At 36.7% G+C, this 24,481-nt stretch overlaps 1 long non-coding RNA gene across 4 annotated transcripts in view; it reads left to right on the forward strand.

Moving 5' to 3' along the window:
- The first annotated feature begins 10,378 nt into the window (after positions 1–10,378).
- Positions 10,379–24,481, forward strand: part of LOC125502121 — a 136,340-nt gene continuing 122,237 nt past the window's right edge. For 3 of the 4 annotated variants that reach the window (XR_007279970.1, XR_007279971.1, XR_007279972.1), the window contains exons 1-12: positions 10,379–10,817; positions 11,088–11,295; positions 11,586–11,779; positions 13,192–13,514; positions 13,610–13,992; positions 14,283–14,476; positions 15,889–16,211; positions 16,307–16,689; positions 16,980–17,173; positions 18,586–18,908; positions 19,004–19,386; positions 19,677–19,870. This is a non-coding gene — a long non-coding RNA (uncharacterized LOC125502121). The remainder of the gene's footprint in view (positions 10,818–11,087; positions 11,296–11,585; positions 11,780–13,191; positions 13,515–13,609; positions 13,993–14,282; positions 14,477–15,888; positions 16,212–16,306; positions 16,690–16,979; positions 17,174–18,585; positions 18,909–19,003; positions 19,387–19,676; positions 19,871–24,481) is intronic. The other variant, XR_007279969.1, reaches the window with a different exon arrangement.

Consider the following 24,481-nt stretch of genomic DNA (forward strand, 5'->3'; position numbering starts at 1 on the left):
TAAACATTTCGATGAATTTTTGCCGTTCACTGTTTTCCGATAACGAATAAACAGAGAAGGTTGAATTCCACGATGTATCTTCGTAATATCGGTGCTCGTTTGCCTCCTGAATTTCAAATCGAACAAATGCTGCATTCGAAAGTTATAATCATTTCATTGAATTTTTTCGGTTCACTGTATCCCGAAAACAAATGAACAGAAAAGGTTGAAATTCACGATATATCTTTGTAATATCGGTGCTCGTTTGCCTTCTGAATTTCAAATCGAACAAATGCTGCATTCGAAAGTTATGATCATTTCATTGAATTTTTTCGGTTCACTGTATCCCGAAAACAAATGAACAGAAAAGGTTGAAATTCACGATATATCTTTGTAATATCGGTGCTTGTTTGCCTTCTGAATTTCAAATTGAACAAATGCTGCATTCGAAAGTTATAAACATTTCATTGGATTCTTCCCGTACACTGTTTCCCGACAACAAATGAACAGAAAAGGATGAAATTCACGATATATCTTTGTAATATCGGTGCTCGTTTGCCTCCTGAATTTCAAATCGAACAAATGCTGCATTCGAAAGTTATGATCATTTCATTGAATTTTTTCTGTCCACTGTATCCCGAAAACAAATGAACGAAAAAGGTTAAAATTCACGATATATCTTTGTAATATCGGTGCTCGTTTGCCTCCTGAATTCCAAATTGAACAAAAGCTGCATTCGAAAGTTATAAACATTTCATTGAATTCTTCCCGTACACTGTTTCCCGACAACAAATAAACAGAAAAGGTTGAAATTTACGATATATCTATGTAATATCGGTGCTCGTTTGCCTCCTAAATTTCAAATCGAACAAATGCTGCATTCGAAAGTTATGATCATTTCATTGAATTTTTTTTGTTCACTGTATCCCGAAAACAAATGAACAGAAAAGGTTGAAATTCACGATATATCTTTGTAATATCGGTGCTCGTTTGCCTTCTGAATTTCAAATTGAACAAATGCTGCATTCGAAATTTATAATCATTTCATTGAATTTTTTCTGTTCACTGTATCCCGAAAACAAATGAACAGAAAAGGTTGGAATTCACGATATATCTTTGTAATATCGGTGCTCGTTTGCCTCCTGAATTTCAAATTGAACAAATGCTGCATTCGAAAGTTATAAACATTTCATTGAATTCTTCCCGTACACTGTTTCCCGACAACAAATGAACAGAAAAGGTTGAAATTCACGATATATCTATGTAATATCGGTGCTCGTTCGCCTTCTGAATTTCAAATTGAACAAATGCTGCATTCGAAAGTTATAATAATTTTATTGAATTTTTTCTGTTCACTGTATCCCGAAAACAAATGAACAGGAAAGGTTGAAATTCACGATATATCTTTGTAATATCGGTGCTCGTTTGCCTTCTGGATTTCAAATTGAACAAATGCTGCATTCGAAAGTTATAATCATTTCATTGAATTTTTTCTGTTCACTGTATCCCGAAAACAAATGAACAGAAAAGTTCAAATCTACGACATATCTTTGTAATATCGGTGCTCGTATGCCTCCTGAATTTCAAATCATACGAATGCTGCATTCAAAAGTTAAGAACATTGCATTGAATTCTTCCCGTACACTGTTTCCCGAAAACAAATCAACAAAGAAGGGTGGAATTCACGAGGTATCTTCGTATTATCGGTGCTCGTTTGCCCTCTGAATTTAAAATCTTACGATTTCTAAATTCGAAAGTTATAAACATTTCGATGAATTTTTGCCGTTGACTGTTTTTCGATAACAAATGAACAGAGAAGGTTGAATTCCACGATGTATCTTCGTAATATCGGTGCTCGTTTGCCTCCTGAATTTCAAATCGAACAAATGCTGCATTCGAAAGTTATAATCATTTCATTGAATTTTTTCATTTCACTGTATCCCGAAAACAAATGAACAGAAAAGGTTGAAATTCACGATATATCTTTGTAATATCGGTGCTCGTTTGCCTCCTGAATTTCAAATCGAACAAATGCTGCATTCGAAAGTTATGATCATTTCATTGAATTTTTTCGGTTCACTGTATCCCGAAAACAAATGAACAAAAAAGGTTGAAATTCACGATATATCTTTGTAATATCGGTGCTTGTTTGCCTTCTGAATTTCAAATTGAACAAATGCTGCATTCGAAAGTTATAATCATTTCATTGGATTCTTCCCGTACACTGTTTCCCGACAACAAATGAACAGAAAAGGTTGAAATTCACGATATATCTTTGTGATATCGGTGCTCGTTTGCCTCCTGAATTTCAAATCGAACAAATGCTGCATTCGAAAGTTATGATCATTTCATTGAATTTTTTCTGTCCACTGTATCCCGAAAACAAATGAACGGAAAAGGTTAAAATTCACGATATATCTTTGTAATATCGGTGCTCGTTTGCCTCCTGAATTCCAAATTGAACAAAAGCTGCATTCGAAAGTTATAAACATTTCATTGAATTCTTCCCGTACACTGTTTCCCGACAACAAATAAACAGAAAAGGTTGAAATTCACGATATATCTTTGTCATATCGCTACTCGTTTGCCTCCTGAATTTCAAATTGAACAAATGCTGCATTCGAAAGTTATAAACATTTCATCGGATTCTTCCCGTACACTGTTCCCCGACAACGAATGAACAGAAGAGGTTGAAATTCACGATATATCTTTGTAATATCGGTGCTTGTTTGCCTCCTGAATTTCAAATTGAACAAATGCTGCATTCGAAAGTTATAATAATTTTATTGAATTTTTTCTGTTCACTGTATCCCGAAAACAAATGAACAGAAAAGGTTGAAATTCACGATATATCTTTGTAATATCGGTGCTCGTTTGCCTTTTGAATTTCAAATTGAACAAATGCTGCATTCGAAAGTTATAATCATTTCATTGAATTTTTTCTGTTCACTGTATCCCGAAAACTAATGAACAGAAAAGGTTGAAATTTACGATATATCTTTGTCATATCGCTACTCGTTTGCCTCCTGAATTCCGAATTGAACAAATGCTGCATTCGAAAGTTATAAACATTTCATTGGATTCTTCCCGTACACTGTTCCTCGACAACGAATGAACAGAAGAGGTTGAAATTCACGATATATCTTTGTAATATCGGTGCTCGTTTGCCTCCTGAATTTCAAATTGAACAAAGGCTGCATTCGAAAGTCATGATAATTTTATTGAATTTTTTCTGTTCACTGTATCCCGAAAACAAATGAACAGAAAAGGTTGAAATTCACGATATATCTTTGTGATATCGGTGCTCGTTTGCCTTTTGAATTTCAAATTGAACAAATGCTGCATTCGAAAGTTATAAACATTTCATTGAATTCTTCCCGTACACTGTTTCCCGACAACAAATGAACAGAAAAGGTTGGAATTCACGATATATCTTCGTAATATCAGTGCTCGTTTGCCTTCTGAATTTCAAATTGAACAAATGCTGCATTCGAAAGTTATAATCATTTCAATGAATTCTTCCCGTACACTGTTTCCCGACAACAAATGAACCGAAGAGGTTAAAATTCACGATATATCATTGTAATATCGGTGCTCGTTTGCCTCCTGAATTTCAAATTGAACAAAAGCTGCATTCGAAAGTTATGAACATTTCATTCAATTCTTTCCGTACACTGTTTCCCGACAACAAATGAACAGAAAAGGTTGAATTTCACGATATATCTTTGTAATATCGGTGCTCGTTTGCCTCCTGAATTTCAAATCGAACAAATGCTGCATTCGAAAGTTATAATCATTTCATTGAATTTTTTCGGTTCACTGTATCCCGAAAACAAATGAACAAAGAAGAATGAAATTCACGAGGTATCTTCGTATTATCGGTGCTCGTTTGCCCTCTGAATTCCAAATTATACGAATGCTGCATTCAAAATTTATAAACATTTTATTGAATTTTTTTCCCGTACACTGTTTCCTGATAACAAATGAACAAAAAAGGTTGAAATACACTCGGTATCTTCGTATTATCGGTGCTTGTTTGCCCTCTGAATTTTAAATCATACGAATGCTGCATTCAAAAGTTATAAACATTTCATTGAATTTTTCCCGTAAACTGTTTCTCGATAACAAATGTACAGAAAAGATTAGAATTTACGAGGTATCTTCGCATTATCGGTGCTCGTTTGCGCTCCGAATTCAAAATCTTACAATTGCTGCATTCAAAAGTTATAAACATTTTATTGAATTTTTCCCGTAATCTGTTTCCCGATAACGAATAAACAAAATGGTTCGAATTCACGAGGTATCTCCGTATTATCGGTGCTAGTTTGCCTCCTGAATTTCGAATTGAACAAATGCTGCATTCGAAAGTTATAAATATTTCAATGACTTCATCCCGTACACTGTTCTCCGAAAACGAATAGACAGAAAAGGTTGGAATTCACGAGGTATCTTCGTATTATTGTCGCTCACATGCGCTCCAAATTTCAAATCATACGAATGCTGCATTCCAAAGTAATAAACATTTCATTAAATTTTTTCCGTACACTGTATCTTGAAAACGAATAGACAAAAAAAGTTCAAATCTACGACATGTCTTTGTAATATCGGTGCTCGTATGCCTCCTGAATTTTAAATCATACGAATGCTGCATTTAAAGTTATGAACATTGCATTGAATTCTTCCCGTACACTGTTTCCCGAAAACGAATTAACGAAGAAGGCTAAAATTCACGAGGTATCTTCGTATTATCGGTGCTCGTTTGCCCTCTGAATTTAAAATCTCACGATTTCTAAATTCAAAAGTTATAAATATTCCGATGAATTTTTGCCGTTCACTGTTTTCCGATAACGAATGAACAGAGAAGGTTGAATTCCACGATGTATCTTCGTAATATCGGTGCTCGTTCGCCTCCTGACCTTTAAATCGAACAAATGCTGCATTCGAAAGTTATAATCATTTTATTGAATTTTTTCTGTTCACTGTATCCCGAAAACAAATGAACAGAAAAGGTTGAAATTCACGATATATCTTTGTGATATCGGTGCTCGTTTGTCTCTTGAATTTCAAATTGAACAAATGCTGCATTCGAAAGTTATAAACATTTCATTGAATTCTTCCCGTACACTGTTTCCCGACAACAAATGAACAGAGAAGGTTGAAATTCACGATATATCTTCGTAATATCAGTGCTCGTTTGCCTTCTGAATTTCAAATTGAACAAATGCTGCATTCGAAAGTTACAATCATTTCAATTAATTCTTCCCGTACACTGTTCCCCGACAACAAATGAACCGAATAGGTTGAAATTCACGATATATCTTTGTAATATCGGTGCTCGTTTGCCTCCTGAATTTCAAATTGAACAAAAGCTGCATTCGAAAGTTATAAACATTTCATTCAATTCTTCCCGTACACTGTTTCCCGACAACAAATGAACAGAAAAGGTTGAATTTCACGATAGATCTTCGTAATATCGGTGCTCGTTTGCCTCCTGAATTTCAAATCGAACAAATGCTGCATTCGAAAGTTATAATCATTTCATTGGATTCTTCCCGTACACTGTTTCCCGAAAACAAATGAACAGAAAAGGTTGAAATTTATGATATATCTTTGTAATATCGGTGCTCGTTTGCCTCCTGAATTTCAAATTGAACAAATGCTGCATTCAAAAGTTATAAACATTTCATTGGATTCTTCCCGTACACTGTTTTCCGACAACAAATGAACAGAAAAGGTTGAAATTTACGATATATCTATGTAATATCGGTGCTCGTTTGCCTCCTGAATTTCAAATCGAACAAATGCTGCATTCGAAAGTTATAATCATTTCATTGAATTTTTTCTGTTCACTGTATCCCGAAAACAAATGAACAGAAAAGGTTGAAATTCACGATATATCTTTGTAATATCGGTGCTCGTTTGCCTTCTGAATTTCAAATTGAACAAATGCTGCATTCGAAAGTTATAATCATTTCATTGAATTTTTTCTGTTCACTGTTTCCCGACAACAAATGAACAGAAAAGGTTGAAATTGACGATATATCCATGTAATATCGGTGCTCGTTTGCCTCCTGAATTTCAAATCGAACAAATGCTGCATTCGAAAGTCATGATAATTTTATTGAATTTTTTCTGTTCACTGTATCCCGAAAACAAATGAACAGAAAAGGTTGAAATTCACGATATATCTTTGTGATATCGGTGCTCGTTTGCCTTTTGAATTTCAAATTGAACAAATGCTGCATTCGAAAGTTATAAACATTTCATTGAATTCTTCCCGTACACTGTTTCCCGACAACAAATGAACAGAAAAGGTTGGAATTCACGATATATCTTCGTAATATCAGTGCTCGTTTGCCTTCTGAATTTAAAATTGAACAAATGCTGCATTCGAAAGTTATAATCATTTCAATGAATTCTTCTCGTACACTGTTTCCCGACAACAAATGAACCGAAGAGGTTAAAATTCACGATATATCATTGTAATATCGGTGCTCGTTTGCCTCCTGAATTTCAAATTGAACAAAAGCTGCATTCGAAAGTTATGAACATTTCATTCAATTCTTTCCGTACACTGTTTCCCGACAACAAATGAACAGAAAAGGTTGAATTTCACGATATATCTTTGTAATATCGGTGCTCGTTTGCCTCCTGAATTTCAAATCGAACAAATGCTGCATTCGAAAGTTATAATCATTTCATTGAATTTTTTCGGTTCACTGTATCCCGAAAACAAATGAACAAAGAAGAATGAAATTCACGAGGTATCTTCGTATTATCGGTGCTCGTTTGCCCTCTGAATTCCAAATTATACGAATGCTGCATTCAAAATTTATAAACATTTTATTGAATTTTTTTCCCGTACACTGTTTCCTGATAACAAATAAACAAAAAAGGTTGAAATACACTCGGTATCTTCGTATTATCGGTGCTTGTTTGCCCTCTGAATTTTAAATCATACGAATGCTGCATTCAAAAGTTATAAACATTTCATTGAATTTTTCCCGTAAACTGTTTCTCGATAACAAATGTACAGAAAAGATTAGAATTTACGAGGTATCTTCGCATTATCGGTGCTCGTTTGCGCTCCGAATTCAAAATCTTACAATTGCTGCATTCAAAAGTTATAAACATTTTATTGAATTTTTCCCGTAATCTGTTTCCCGATAACGAATAAACAAAATGGTTCGAATTCACGAGGTATCTCCGTATTATCGGTGCTAGTTTGCCTCCTGAATTTCGAATTGAACAAATGCTGCATTCGAAAGTTATAAATATTTCAATGACTTCATCCCGTACACTGTTCTCCGAAAACGAATAGACAGAAAAGGTTGGAATTCACGAGGTATCTTCGTATTATTGTCGCTCACATGCGCTCCAAATTTCAAATCATACGAATGCTGCATTCCAAAGTAATAAACATTTCATTAAATTTTTTCCGTACACTGTATCTTGAAAACGAATAGACAAAAAAAGTTCAAATCTACGACATGTCTTTGTAATATCGGTGCTCGTATGCCTCCTGAATTTTAAATCATACGAATGCTGCATTTAAAGTTATGAACATTGCATTGAATTCTTCCCGTACACTGTTTCCCGAAAACGAATTAACAAAGAAGGCTAAAATTCACGAGGTATCTTCGTATTATCGGTGCTCGTTTGCCCTCTGAATTTAAAATCTCACGATTTCTAAATTCAAAAGTTATAAATATTCCGATGAATTTTTGCCGTTCACTGTTTTCCGATAACGAATGAACAGAGAAGGTTGAATTCCACGATGTATCTTCGTAATATCGGTGCTCGTTCGCCTCCTGACCTTTAAATCGAACAAATGCTGCATTCGAAAGTTATAATCATTTTATTGAATTTTTTCTGTTCACTGTATCCCGAAAACAAATGAACAGAAAAGGTTGAAATTCACGATATATCTTTGTGATATCGGTGCTCGTTTGTCTCTTGAATTTCAAATTGAACAAATGCTGCATTCGAAAGTTATAAACATTTCATTGAATTCTTCCCGTACACTGTTTCCCGACAACAAATGAACAGAAAAGGTTGAAATTCACGATATATCTTCGTAATATCAGTGCTCGTTTGCCTTCTGAATCTCAAATTGAACAAATGCTGCATTCGAAAGTTACAATCATTTCAATGAATTCTTCCCGTACACTGTTCCCCGACAACAAATGAACCGAATAGGTTGAAATTCACGATATATCTTTGTAATATCGGTGCTCGTTTGCCTCCTGAATTTCAAATTGAACAAAAGCTGCATTCGAAAGTTATAAACATTTCATTCAATTCTTCCCGTACACTGTTTCCCGACAACAAATGAACAGAAAAGGTTGAATTTCACGATAGATCTTCGTAATATCGGTGCTCGTTTGCCTCCTGAATTTCAAATCGAACAAATGCTGCATTCGAAAGTTATAATCATTTCATTGGATTCTTCCCGTACACTGTTTCCCGAAAACAAATGAACAGAAAAGGTTGAAATTTATGATATATCTTTGTAATATCGGTGCTCGTTTGCCTCCTGAATTTCAAATTGAACAAATGCTGCATTCAAAAGTTATAAACATTTCATTGGATTCTTCCCGTACACTGTTTTCCGACAACAAATAAACAGAAAAGGTTGAAATTTACGATATATCTATGTAATATCGGTGCTCGTTTGCCTCCTGAATTTCAAATCGAACAAATGCTGCATTCGAAAGTTATAATCATTTCATTGAATTTTTTCTGTTCACTGTATCCCGAAAACAAATGAACAGAAAAGGTTGAAATTCACGATATATCTTTGTAATATCGGTGCTCGTTTGCCTTCTGAATTTCAAATTGAACAAATGCTGCATTCGAAAGTTATAATCATTTCATTGAATTTTTTCTGTTCACTGTTTCCCGACAACAAATGAACAGAAAAGGTTGAAATTGACGATATATCCATGTAATATCGGTGCTCGTTTGCCTCCTGAATTTCAAATCGAACAAATGCTGCATTCGAAAGTTATAATCATTTCATTGAATTTTTTCTGTTCACTGTATTCCGAAAACAAATGAACAGAAAAGGTTGAAATTCACGATATATCTTTGTAATATCGGTGCTCGTTTGCCTTCTGAATTTCAAATCGAACAAATGCTGCATTCGAAAGTTATAATCATTTCATTGAATTTTTTCTGTTCACTGTATCCCGAAAACAAATGAACAGAAAAGGTTGAAATTCACGATATATCTTTGTAATATCGGTGCTCGTTTGCCTCCTGAATTTCAAATTAAACAAATGCTGCATTCGAAAGTTATAAACATTTCATTGAATTCTTCCCGTACACTGTTTCCCGACAACAAATGAACAGAGAAGGTTGAATTCCACGATATATCTTCGTAATATCGGTGCTCGTTTGCCTCCTGAATTTCAAATTGAACAAATGCTGCATTCGAAAGTTATAATCATTTCATTGAATTCTTCCCGTACACTGTTTCCCGACAACAAATGAACAGAAAAGGTTCAAATTCACGATATATCTTTGTCATATCGTTGCTCGTTTGCCTCCTGAATTTCAAATTGAACAAATGCTGCATTCGAAAGTTATAAACATTTCATTGGATTCTTCCCGTACACTGTTTCCCGACAACGAATGAACAGAATAGGTTGAAATTCACGATATATCTTCGTAATATCGGTGCTCGTTTGCCTCCTGAATTTCAAATTGAACAAATGCTGCATTCGAAAGTTATTATCATTTCATTGAATTCTTCCCGTACACTGTTTCCCGACAACAATTGAACAGAAAAGGTTGAAATTCACGAGGTATCTTCGTATTATCGGTGCTCGTTTGCCTTTTGAATTTCAAATAATTTGAACGTCGCATTCCAAAGTTATAAACATTTCATTGGAGTCTTCCCGTACACTGTTTCCCGACAACAAATGAACAGAAAAGGTTGAAATTCACGATATATCTTTGTAATTTCAGTGCTCGTTTGCCTCCTGAATTTCAAATTGAACAAATGCTGCATTCGAAAGTTATAATCATTTCATTAATTTTTTCGGTTCACTGTATCCCGAAAACAAATGAACAGAAAAGGTTGAAATTCACGATATATCTTTGTAATATCGGTGCTCGTTTGCCTCCTGAATTTCAAATTGAACAAATGCTGCATTCGAAAGTTATAATCATTTCATTGAATTCTTCCCGTACACTGTTTCCCGACAACAAATGAACAGAAAAGGTTCAAATTCACGATATATCTCCGTGTTAGCAGTGCTCGTTTGCCCTCCAAATTTGGAATCATACGAATGCTGCATTTCAAAGTTATACATTCGTCATCCAAAGTCTGACCGTGTCACTAAGAACACCTGTAGTCGAGTCACCAGGTACTTCTTGACCGCATTCCACATCGAATTCATATTCAATAAATATCTACGGACGTGAACGAGATATGAAATGAAACATCTGGAAGATATTTGGAAAGCGGACATCTGGATATTACCTATACATCTTATAAACGTCTTTCAGATCTGTCAAGATATTACTCTGGATATCCCTTATATCAGATCTGGACGTTCGGGGGGTTGCTTGGGTACGGATTTGCATTGTATGCGTCGCTACGTAATCGGTGCCTTGTTGCTGGCTGGCAGTCGTTATGCAGTATAATCGATTCTCGAATGACGAATCGCAACTGCGTTCTTTCGACTTTTCGTCCGGTTCAGTTTTCACTTGGCACTCGGACAGCACACATAAATAACTGGAAAAATGCATTGAACGGGGTGATTGAATAGATTGTGCAGAATCCCGTTCGGAGTAGTGCATCGGTATGCTGAAATTTTTCCGAAAAATCAGTGAGTATATTCGAGTTCCATTATGTCCATAGTATTTTTTGATTTTGTTTCCGTGGACTCACGTTCCATCGTCATGGCCTATGATATGTCATTAGGTTAGGTCAGGTGGCTTGCCTGAGTCATATCATTCTATACATGATGCCTGTTGACGATGACAGCCGTTGACGCAGCAAACACTCTTAATTTTTGATATTCCTGATTTCTAAAGTTTTAAAATCAATAATTCATCATATCGAACAATATCAAATTCAGCTACGATGACATCGACAGATGGAGGTGACAGCTATCTTCCACATTGTAGAATGAGAGGCTGGAGTGCGGCCGAATCCACGTAATTGGTTTCCCGATGTACGAAGCACGTAAGCGTACTGGCCGAATGTTACAAATGACAAAAAATACAATAGAGCGGTGGCGAAGATGATAGAAAAAGTTGCATCGTGGACAGAAGTGTCAGTTTACCGGTCACCGGGCTCGACAAGTGAGTTGAATTGAAAAATCACACAGGATAATCGAGACGTACAAAATGTATTACCAAGAAGTGAGGTGTCGATTCATAGTGTCACGCCAGGAGGTTAGATGAGGCTAGGTGAGGTGGCTAGACTTGCTGATTTCATGCCGAACATAAAGCCTGTCAACGATGACAGCTAATAGCGCTAATAAGATTCTGAATGTTTGTTGTTTTTCACCCCTGAAGTTTTCAAATCGATAATTAATTGTATCGCACTGTTATTCGACAATAGTATAATTCAGCTATCGTAACACTGACAGATGGAGGTGACAGCATACTACAACTTTGTAGAATTTGATGATGCAGTGAAGATGATTTCCCGAAGTACAAAGCACGTGAGAATGCTGGCCGAATGTTACAAATGATGAAGCATACGATGTCGCAGTGGCAAAGATGATAGAAGTAGGTGCATCGAAGACAGAAGTGCCAGTTCTCCGATCACCGGGCTCAACAAGTGAGTTGAATTAAAAAGTCACACGGCATAATCAAGTTGTACAAAATGTATTACCGAGAAGTGAGGTCTTATATCATAATATCATGCCGTGAGGTGAGATTAGGCGAGGTGAGGTGGCTAGACTTGCTGATTTCATGCTGATTATGGAGCCTGTCAACGATGACAGCTGTTAGCGCTGAGACGATTGCCAATATTCAATATTTGAATACCTAGAGTTTTCACATCAATAATCGATCGTATTTCGCTCTCATTCGATGATATCATATTGCAGTTTTTCTAACCTTTTACAATGCTGGTGACAGAAAACTACCACTTTGTAGGATTTTAGAATGCAGTGCAGTTGATTCCATGCGATTGGTTTTCCGATGTACTAAGCACCAATGCATACTGTCCGGACCTCATAAATTGAGAGGCATACGATAGAGCATTAGTGCATACGATTTGCCCTCTAAATTTCGAAATATAAGAATAATGCATTCAAAAGTTATGAACATTTCATTGAATTTTTCCCGTACACTGTATCCCGAAAACAAATGAACAGAAAAGGTTGAAATTCACGATATATCTTTGTAATATCGTTGCTCGTTTGCCTCCTGAATTTCAAATTGAACAAATGCTGCATTCGAAAGTTATTATCATTTCATTGAATTCTTCCCGTACACTGTTTCCCGACAACAAATGAACAGAAAAGGTTGAAATTCACGAGGTATCTTCGTATTATCGGTGCTCGTTTGCCTTTTGAATTTCAAATAATTTGAACGTCGCATTCCAAAGTTATAAACATTTCATTGGAGTCTTCCCGTACACTGTTTCCCGACAACAAATGAACGGAAAAGGTTGAAATTCACGATATATTTTTGTAATTTCAGTGCTCGTTTGCCTCCTGAATTTCAAATTGAACAAATGCTGCATTCGAAAGTTATAATCATTTCATTAATTTTTTCGGTTCACTGTATCCCGAAAACAAATGAACAGAAAAGGTTGAAATTCACGATATATCTTTGTAATATCGGTGCTCGTTTGCCTCCTGAATTTCAAATTGAACAAATGCTGCATTCGAAAGTTATAATCATTTCATTGAATTCTTCCCGTACACTGTTTCCCGACAACAAATGAACAGAAAAGGTTCAAATTCACGATGTATCTCCGTGTTAGCAGTGCTCGTTTGCCCTCCAAATTTGGAATCATACGAATGCTGCATTTCAAAGTTATACATTCGTCATCCAAAGTCTGACCGTGTCACTAAGAACACCTATAGTCGAGTCACCAGGTACTTCTTGACCGCATTCCACATCGAATTCATATTCAATAAATATCTACGGACGTGTACGAAATATGAAATGAAACATCTTGAAGATATTTGGAAAGCGGACATCTGGATATTACCTATACATCTTATAAACGTCTTTCAGATCTGTCAAGATATTACTCTGGATATCCCTTATATCAGATCTGGACGTTCGGGGGGTTGCTTGGGTACGGATTTGCATTGTATGCGTCGCTACGTAATCGGTGCCTTGTTGCTGGCTGGCAGTCGTTATGCAGTATAATCGATTCTCGAATGACGAATCGCAACTGCGTTCTTTCGACTTTTCGTCCGGTTCAGTTTTCACTTGGCACTCGGAGAGCACACATAAATAACTGGGAAAATGCATTGAACGGGGTGATTGAATAGATTGTGCAGAATCCCGTTCGGAGTAGTGCATCGGTATGCTGAAATTTTTCCGAAAAATCAGTGAGTATATTCGAGTTCCATTATGTCCATAGTATTTTTTGATTTTGTTTCCGTGGACCCACGTTCCATCGTCATGGCCTATGATATGTCATTAGGTTAGGTCAGGTGGCTTGCCTGAGTCATATCATTCTATACATGATGCCTGTTGACGATGACAGCCGTTGACGCAGCAAACACTCTTAATTTTTGATATTCCTGATTTCTAAAGTTTTAAAATCAATAATTCATCATATCGAACAATATCATATTCAGCTACGATGACATCGACAGATGGAGGTGACAGCTATCTTCCACATTGTAGAATGAGAGGCTGGAGTGCGGCCGAATCCACGTAATTGGTTTCCCAATGTACGAAGCACGTAAGCATACTGGCCGAATGTTACAAATGACAAAAAATACAATAGAGCGGTGGCGAAGATGATAGAAAAAGTTGCATCGTGGACAGAAGTGTCAGTTTACCGGTCACCGGGCTCGACAAGTGAGTTGAATTGAAAAATCACACAGGATAATCGAGACGTACAAAATGTATTACCGAGAAGTGAGGTGTCGATTCATAGTGTCACGCCAGGAGGTTAGATGAGGCTAGGTGAGGTGGCTAGACTTGCTGATTTCATGCCGAACATAAAGCCTGTCAACGATGACAGCTAATAGCGCTAATAAGATTCTGAATGTTTGTTGTTTTTCACCCCTGAAGTTTTCAAATCGATAATTAATTGTATCGCACTGTTATTCGACAATAGTATAATTCAGCTATCGTAACACTGACAGATGGAGGTGACAGCATACTACAACTTTGTAGAATTTGATGATGCAGTGAAGATGATTTCCCGAAGTACAAAGCACGTGAGAATGCTGGCCGAATGTTACAAATGATGAAGCATACGATGTCGCAGTGGCAAAGATGATAGAAGTAGGTGCATCGAAGACAGAAGTGCCAGTTCTCCGATCACCGGGCTCAACAAGTGAGTTGAATTAAAAAGTCACACGGCATAATCAAGTTGTACAAAATGTATTACCGAGAAGTGAGGTCTTATATCATAATATCATGCCGTGAGGTGAGATTAGGCGAGGTGAGGTGGCTAGACTTGCTGATTTCATGCTGATTATGGAGCCTGTCAACGATGACAGCTGTTAGCGCTAAGACGATTGCCAATATTCAATATTTGAATACCTAGAGTTTTCACATCAATAATCGATCGTATTTCGCTCTCATTCGATGATATCATATTGCAGTTTTTCTAACCTTTTACAATGCTGGTGACAGAAAACTACCACTTTGTAGGATTTTAGAATGCAGTGCAGTTGATTCCATGCGATTGGTTTTCCGATGTACTAAGCACCAATGCATACTGTCCGGACCTCATAAATTGAGAGGCATACGATAGAGCATTAGTGCATACGATTTGCCCTCTAAATTTCGAAATATAAGAATAATGCATTCAAAAGTTATGAACATTTCATTGAATTTTTCCCGTACACTGTATCCCGAAAACAAATGAACAGAAAAGGTTGAAATTCACGATATATCTTTGTAATATCGTTGCTCGTTTGCCTCCTGAATTTCAAATTGAACAAATGCTGCATTCGAAAGTTATTATCATTTCATTGAATTCTTCCCGTACACTGTTTCCCGACAACAAATGAACAGAAAAGGTTGAAATTCACGAGGTATCTTCGTATTATCGGTGCTCGTTTGCCTTTTGAATTTCAAATAATTTGAACGTCGCATTCCAAAGTTATAAACATTTCATTGGAGTCTTCCCGTACACTGTTTCCCGACAACAAATGAACGGAAAAGGTTGAAATTCACGATATATTTTTGTAATTTCAGTGCTCGTTTGCCTCCTGAATTTCAAATTGAACAAATGCTGCATTCGAAAGTTATAATCATTTCATTAATTTTTTCGGTTCACTGTATCCCGAAAACAAATGAACAGAAAAGGTTGAAATTCACGATATATCTTTGTAATATCGGTGCTCGTTTGCCTCCTGAATTTCAAATTGAACAAATGCTGCATTCGAAAGTTATAATCATTTCATTGAATTCTTCCCGTACACAGTTTCCCGACAACAAATGAACAGAAAAGGTTCAAATTCACGATGTATCTCCGTGTTAGCAGTGCTCGTTTGCCCTCCAAATTTGGAATCATACGAATGCTGCATTTCAAAGTTATACATTCGTCATCCAAAGTCTGACCGTGTCACTAAGAACACCTATAGTCGAGTCACCAGGTACTTCTTGACCGCATTCCACATCGAATTCATATTCAATAAATATCTACGGACGTGTACGAAATATGAAATGAAACATCTTGAAGATATCTGGAAAGCGGACATCTGGATATTACCTATACATCTTATAAACGTCTTTCAGATCTGTCAAGATATTACTCTGGATATCCCTTATATCAGATCTGGACGTTCGGGGGGTTGCTTGGGTACGGATTTGCATTGTATGCGTCGCTACGTAATCGGTGCCTTGTTGCTGGCTGGCAGTCGTTATGCAGTATAATCGATTCTCGAATGACGAATCGCAACTGCGTTCTTTCGACTTTTCGTCCGGTTCAGTTTTCACTTGGCACTCGGAGAGCACACATAAATAACTGGGAAAATGCATTGAACGGGGTGATTGAATAGATTGTGCAGAATCCCGTTCGGAGTAGTGCATCGGTATGCTGAAATTTTTCCGAAAAATCAGTGAGTATATTCGAGTTCCATTATGTCCATAGTATTTTTTGATTTTGTTTCCGTGGACCCACGTTCCATCGTCATGGCCTATGATATGTCATTAGGTTAGGTCAGGTGGCTTGCCTGAGTCATATCATTCTATACATGATGCCTGTTGACGATGACAGCCGTTGACGCAGCAAACACTCTTAATTTTTGATATTCCTGATTTCTAAAGTTTTAAAATCAATAATTCATCATATCGAACAATATCATATTCAGCTACGATGACATCGACAGATGGAGGTGACAGCTATCTTCCACATTGTAGAATGAGAGGCTGGAGTGCGGCCGAATCCACGTAATTGGTTTCCCAATGTACGAAGCACGTAAGCATACTGGCCGAATGTTACAAATGACAAAAAATACAATAGAGCGGTGGCGAAGATGATAGAAAAAGTTGCATCGTGGACAGAAGTGTCAGTTTACCGGTCACCGGGCTCGACAAGTGAGTTGAATTGAAAAATCACACAGGATAATCGAGACGTACAAAATGTATTACCGAGAAGTGAGGTGTCGATTCATAGTGTCACGCCAGGAGGTTAGATGAGGCTAGGTGAGGTGGCTAGACTTGCTGATTTCATGCCGAACATAAAGCCTGTCAACGATGACAGCTAATAGCGCTAATAAGATTCTGAATGTTTGTTGTTTTTCACCCCTGAAGTTTTCAAATCGATAATTAATTGTATCGCACTGTTATTCGACAATAGTATAATTCAGCTATCGTAACACTGACAGATGGAGGTGACAGCATACTACAACTTTGTAGAATTTGATGATGCAGTGAAGATGATTTCCCGAAGTACAAAGCACGGGAGAATGCTGGCCGAATGTTACAAATGATGAAGCATACGATGTCGCAGTGGCAAAGATGATAGAAGTAGGTGCATCGAAGACAGAAGTGCCAGTTCTCCGATCACCGGGCTCAACAAGTGAGTTGAATTAAAAAGTCACACGGCATAATCAAGTTGTACAAAATGTATTACCGAGAAGTGAGGTCTTATATCATAATATCATGCCGTGAGGTGAGATTAGGCGAGGTGAGGTGGCTAGACTTGCTGATTTCATGCTGATTATGGAGCCTGTCAACGATGACAGCTGTTAGCGCTGAGACGATTGCCAATATTCAATATTTGAATACCTAGAGTTTTCACATCAATAATCGATCGTATTTCGCTCTCATTCGATGATATCATATTGCAGTTTTTCTAACCTTTTACAATGCTGGTGACAGAAAACTACCACTTTGTAGGATTTTAGAATGCAGTGCAGTTGATTCCATGCGATTGGTTTTCCGATGTACTAAGCACCAATGCATACTGTCCGGACCTCATAAATTGAGAGGCATACGATAGAGCATTAGTGCATACGATTTGCCCTCTAAATTTCGAAATATAAGAATAATGCATTCAAAAGTTATGAACATTTCATTGAATTTTTCCCGTACACTGTATCCCGAAAACAAATGAACAGAAAAGGTTGAAATTCACGATATATCTTTGTAATATCGTTGCTCGTTTGCCTCCTGAATTTCAAATTGAACAAATGCTGCATTCGAAAGTTATTATCATTTCATTGAATTCTTCCCGTACACTGTTTCCCGACAACAAATGAACAGAAAAGGTTGAAATTCACGAGGTATCTTCGTATTATCGGTGCTCGTTTGCCTTTTGAATTTCAAATAATTTGAACGTCGCATTCCAAAGTTATAAACATTTCATTGGAGTCTTCCCGTACACTGTTTCCCGACAACAAATGAACGGAAAAGGTTGAAATTCACGATATATTTTTGTAATTTCAGTGCTCGTTTGCCTCCTGAATTTCAAATTGAACAAATGCTGCATTCGAAAGTTATAATCATTTCATTAATTTTTTCGGTTCACTGTATCCCGAAAACAAATGAACAGAAAAGGTTGAAATTCACGATATATCTTTGTAATATCGGTGCTCGTTTGCCTCCTGAATTTCAAATTGAACAAATGCTGCATTCGAAAGTTATAATCATTTCATTGAATTCTTCCCGTACACTGTTTCCCGACAACAAATGAACAGAAAAGGTTCAAATTCACGATGTATCTCCGTGTTAGCAGTGCTCGTTTGCCCTCCAAATTTGGAATCATACGAATGCTGCATTTCAAAGTTATACATTCGTCATCCAAAGTCTGACCGTGTCACTAAGAACACCTATAGTCGAGTCACCAGGTACTTCTTGACCGCATTCCACATCGAATTCATATTCAATAAATATCTACGGACGTGTACGAAATATGAAATGAAACATCTTGAAGATATTTGGAAAGCGGACATCTGGATATTACCTATACATCTTATAAACGTCTTTCAGATCTGTCAAGATATTACTCTGGATATCCCTTATATCAGATCTGGACGTTCGGGGGGTTGCTTGGGTACGGATTTGCATTGTATGCGTCGCTACGTAATCGGTGCCTTGTTGCTGGCTGGCAGTCGTTATGCAGTATAATCGATTCTCGAATGACGAATCGCAACTGCGTTCTTTCGACTTTTCGTCCGGTTCAGTTTTCACTTGGCACTCGGAGAGCACACATAAATAACTGGGAAAATGCATTGAACGGGGTGATTGAATAGATTGTGCAGAATCCCGTTCGGAGTAGTGCATCGGTATGCTGAAATTTTTCCGAAAAATCAGTGAGTATATTCGAGTTCCATTATGTCCATAGTATTTTTTGATTTTGTTTCCGTGGACCCACGTTCCATCGTCATGGCCTATGATATGTCATTAGGTTAGGTCAGGTGGCTTGCCTGAGTCATATCATTCTATACATGATGCCTGTTGACGATGACAGCCGTTGACGCAGCAAACACTCTTAATTTTTGATATTCCTGATTTCTAAAGTTTTAAAATCAATAATTCATCATATCGAACAATATCATATTCAGCTACGATGACATCGACAGATGGAGGTGACAGCTATCTTCCACATTGTAGAATGAGAGGCTGGAGTGCGGCCGAATCCACGTAATTGGTTTCCCAATGTACGAAGCACGTAAGCATACTGGCCGAATGTTACAAATGACAAAAAATACAATAGAGCGGTGGCGAAGATGATAGAAAAAGTTGCATCGTGGACAGAAGTGTCAGTTTACCGGTCACCGGGCTCGACAAGTGAGTTGAATTGAAAAATCACACAGGATAATCGAGACGTACAAAATGTATTACCAAGAAGTGAGGTGTCGATTCATAGTGTCACGCCAGGAGGTTAGATGAGGCTAGGTGAGGTGGCTAGACTTGCTGATTTCATGCCGAACATAAAGCCTGTCAACGATGACAGCTAATAGCGCTAATAAGATTCTGAATGTTTGTTGTTTTTCACCCCTGAAGTTTTCAAATCGATAATTAATTGTATCGCACTGTTATTCGACAATAGTATAATTCAGCTATCGTAACACTGACAGATGGAGGTGACAGCATACTACAACTTTGTAGAATTTGATGATGTAGTGAAGATGATTTCCCGAAGTACAAAGCACGTGAGAATGCTGGCCGAATGTTACAAATGATGAAGCATACGATGTCGCAGTGGCAAAGATGATAGAAGTAGGTGCATCGAGGACAGAAGTGCCAGTTCTCCGATCACCGGGCTCAACAAGTGAGTTGAATTAAAAAGTCACACGGCATAATCAAGTTGTACAAAATGTATTACCAAAAAGTGAGGTCTTATATCATAATATCATGCCGTGAGGTGAGATTAGGCGAGGTGAGGTGGCTAGACTTGCTGATTTCATGCTGATTATGGAGCCTGTCAACGATGACAGCTGTTAGCGCTGAGACGATTGCCAATATTCAATATTTGAATACCTAGAGTTTTCACATCAATAATCGATCGTATTTCGCTCTCATTCGATGATATCATATTGCAGTTTTTCTAACCTTTTACAAAGCTGGTGACAGAAAACTACCACTTTGTAGGATTTTAGAATGCAGTGCAGTTGATTCCATGCGATTGGTTTTCCGATGTACTAAGCACCAATGCATACTGTCCGGACCTCATAAATTGAGAGGCATACGATAGAGCATTAGTGCATACGATTTGCCCTCTAAATTTCGAAATATAAGAATAATGCATTCAAAAGTTATGAACATTTCATTGAATTTTTTCCGTACACTGTTTCCCGAAAACAAATTAACAAAGAAGGCTCAAATTCACGAGGTATCTTCGTATTATCGGTGCTCGTTTGCCCTCTAAATTTGAAATCTTACGATTCCTAAATCCGGAAGTTATAAATATTTCGATGAATTTTTGCCGTTCACTGTTTTCCGATAACGAATGAACAAAGAAGGTTGAAATTTACGAGGTATTTTCGTATTATCGGTGCTCGTTTGCCCTCTGAATTTCAAATTATACGAATGCTGCATTCGTATGTTATGAACATTTCATTGAATTCATCCCGTACACCGTTCTCCGAAAACAAATAAACAGAAGAGGTTGAAATTCACTAGGTATCTTCGTATTATCGGTGCTTGTTTGCCCTCTGAATTTTAAATCATACGAATGCTGCATTCAAAAGTTATGAACATTTCATTGAATTTTTCCCGTAAACTGTTTCCCGATAACAAATGAACAGAAAAGATTGAAATTCACGAGGTATCTTCGCATTATCGGTGCTCGTTTGCGCTCTGAATTCAAAATCTTACAATTGCTGCATTCAAAATTTATAAACATTTCATTGAATTTTTCCCGTAAACTGTTTCCCGATAACGAATAAACAGAAATGGTTCAAATTCACGAGGTATCTTCGTATTATCGGTGCTAGTTTGCCTCCTGAATTTCAAATTGAACAAATGCTGCATTCGAAAGTTATAAATATTTCATTGAATTCATCCCGTACACTGTTCTCCGAAAACGAATAGACAGAAAAGGTTGGAATTCACGAGGTATCTTCGTATTATTGTCGCTCACTTGCGCTCCAAATTTCAAATCATACGAATGCTGCATTTCAAAGTAATAAACATTTCATTTAATTTTTTTCGTACACTGTATTTTAAAAACGAATGGACAAAAAAAGTTCAAATTTCCGATATATCTCTGTAATATCGGTGCTCGTATGCCTCCTGAATTTCAAATCATACGAATGCTGCATTCAAAAGTTATGAACATTGCATTGAATTCTTTCCGTACACTGTTTCCCGAAAACAAATTAACAAAGAAGGCTCAAATTCACGAGGTATCTTCGTATTATCGGTGCTCGTTTGCCCTCTAAATTTGAAATCTTACGATTCCTAAATCCGGAAGTTATAATTATTTCGATGAATTTTTGCCGTTCACTGTTTTCCGATAACGAATGAACAAAGAAGGTTGAAATTTACGAGGTATTTTCGTATTATCGGTGCTCGTTTGCCCTCTGAATTTCAGATTATACGAATGCTGCATTCGAATGTTATGAACATTTCATTGAATTCATCCCGTACACCGTTCTCCGAAAACGAATAAACAGAAAAGGTCGAAATTCACGAGGTATCTTCGTATTATCGTCGCTCACTTGCGCTCCAAATTTCAAATCATACGAATGCTGCATTTAAAAGTAATAAACATTTCATTAAATTTTTTTCGTACACTGTATTTTAAAAACGAATTGACAAAAAAAGTTCAAATTTCTGATATATTTTTGTAATATCGGTGCTCGTATGCCTCCTGAATTTCAAATCATACGAATGCTGCATTCAAAAGCTATAAAAATTTCATTGAATTCTTCCCGTGAACTGTTTTCCAATAACAAATGGACAGAAAAGGTAGAAATTCACTAGGTATCTTCGTATTATCGGTGCTCGTTTGCCCTCTAGATTTTCAATCATACGAATGCTGCATTCGAATGTTATAAAAATTTCATTGAATTCTTCCCGAACACTGTTTTCCGAAAACAAATAAACAGAAGAGGTTGAAATTCACTAGGTATCTTCGTATTATCGGTGCTTGTTTGCCCTCTGAATTTTAAATCATACGAATGCTGCATTCAAAAGTTATGAACATTTCATTGAATTTTTCCCGTAAACTGTTTCCCGATAACAAATGAACAGAAAAGATTGAAATTCACGAGGTATCTTCGCATTATCGGTGCTCGTTTGCGCTCTGAATTCAAAATCTTACAATTGCTGCATTCAAAAGTGATAAACATTTCATTGAATTTTTCCCGTAAACTGTTTCCCGATAACGAATAAACAGAAATGGTTAAAATTCACGAGGTATCTTCGTATTATCGGTGCTAGTTTGCCTCCTGAATTTCAAATTGAACAAATGCTGCATTCGAAAGTTATAAATATTTCATTGAATTCATCCCGTACACTGTTTTCCGAAAACGAATAGACAGAAAAGGTTGAAATTCACGAGGTATCTTCGTATTATCGGTGCTAGTTTGCCCTCTAAATTTAGAATCTTACGATTTCTGCATTCGAAAGTTATAATTATTTCGATCAATTTTTGCCGTTCACTTTTTTCCGATAACAAATGAACAAAGAAGGTTGAAATTTACGAGGTATCTTCGTATTATCGTCGCTCACTTGCGCTCCAAATTTCGAATCATACGAATGCTGCATTTGGAAGTAATAAACATTTCATTAAATTTTTTCCGTACACTGTATTTTAAAAACGAATGGACAAAAAAAGTTCAAATTTACGATATATATTTGTAATATCGGTGCTCGTATGCCTCCTGAATTTCAAATCATACGAATGCTGCATTCAAAAGTTATGAACATTGCATTGAATTCTTCCCGTACACTGTTTCCCGAAAACAAATTAACAAAGAAGGCTGAAATTCACGAGGTATCTTCGTATTATCGGTGCTCGTTTGCCCTCTGAATTTTCGAATCTTACAATTGCTGCATTCAAAAGTTATAAACATTTCGATGAATTTTTGCCGTACACTGTTTTCCGATAACAAATGAACAAAGAAGGTTGAAATTTACGAGGTATCTTCGTATTATCAGTGCTCAGTTGCCCTTTGAATTCCGAATTATACAAATGCTGCATTCAAAATTTATGAACATTTCATCAAATTTCTTCCCGTACACTGTTTCCCGATAACAAATAAACAGAAGAGGTTGAAATCAACGAGGTATCTCCGTATTATCGGTGCTCGTTCGCCCTCTGAATTTCAAATCATACGAATGCTGCATTCGAAAGTTATGAACATTTCATTGAATTTTTCCCGTGAACTGTTTCCCGAAAACAAATGAACAGAAATAGTTGAAATTTACGAGGTATCTTTGCATTATCGGTGCTCGTTTGCGCTCTGAATTCAAAATCTTACAATTGCTGCTTTCAGAAGTTATAAACATCTCATTGAATTTTTCCCGTACACTGTTTCCCGATAACAAAAAAACAGAAAAGGTTGAAATTTACGAGGTATCTTCGTTTTGTCGATGCTCGTTTGCCCTCCGAATTTCAAATCATACGAATGCTGGATTCGAAAGTTATAAACATTTCATTGAATTTTTCCCGTACACTGTTTTCCAATAACAAATAAACGAAAATGGTTGAAATTTACGAGGTATCTTCGTATTATCGGTGCTCGTTTGCGCTCTAAATTTAAAATCTTTCGATTGCTGCATTCAAAAGTTATGAACATTGCATTGAATTCTTCCCGTACACTGTTTCCCGAAAACGAATTAACAAAGCAGGCTGAAATTCACGAGGCATCTTCGTATTATCGGTGCTCGTTTGCCCTCTAAATTTAGAATCTTACGATTTCTGCATTCGAAAGTTATAATTATTTCGATCAATTTTTGCCGTTCACTTTTTTCCGATAACAAATGAACAAAGAAGGTTGAAATTTACGAGGTATCTTCGTATTATCGTCGCTCACTTGCGCTCCAAATTTCGAATCATACGAATGCTGCATTTGGAAGTAATAAACATTTCATTAAATTTTTTCCGTACACTGTATTTTAAAAACGAATGGACAAAAAAAGTTCAAATTCACGATATATATTTGTAATATCGGTGCTCGTATGCCTCCTGAATTTCAAATCATACGAATGCTGCATTCAAAAGTTATGAACATTGCATTGAATTCTTCCCGTACACTGTTTCCCGAAAACAAATTAACAAAGAAGGCTGAAATTCACGAGGTATCTTCGTATTATCGGTGCTCGTTTGCCCTCTGAATTTTCGAATCTTACAATTGCTGCATTCAAAAGTTATAAACATTTCGATGAATTTTTGCCGTACACTGTTTTCCGATAACAAATGAACAAAGAAGGT

This window comes from Athalia rosae, chromosome 8 (assembly GCF_917208135.1).
Source record: "Athalia rosae chromosome 8, iyAthRosa1.1, whole genome shotgun sequence".
In the NCBI taxonomy this organism is placed as follows: Eukaryota; Metazoa; Arthropoda; class Insecta; order Hymenoptera; family Athaliidae; genus Athalia; species Athalia rosae.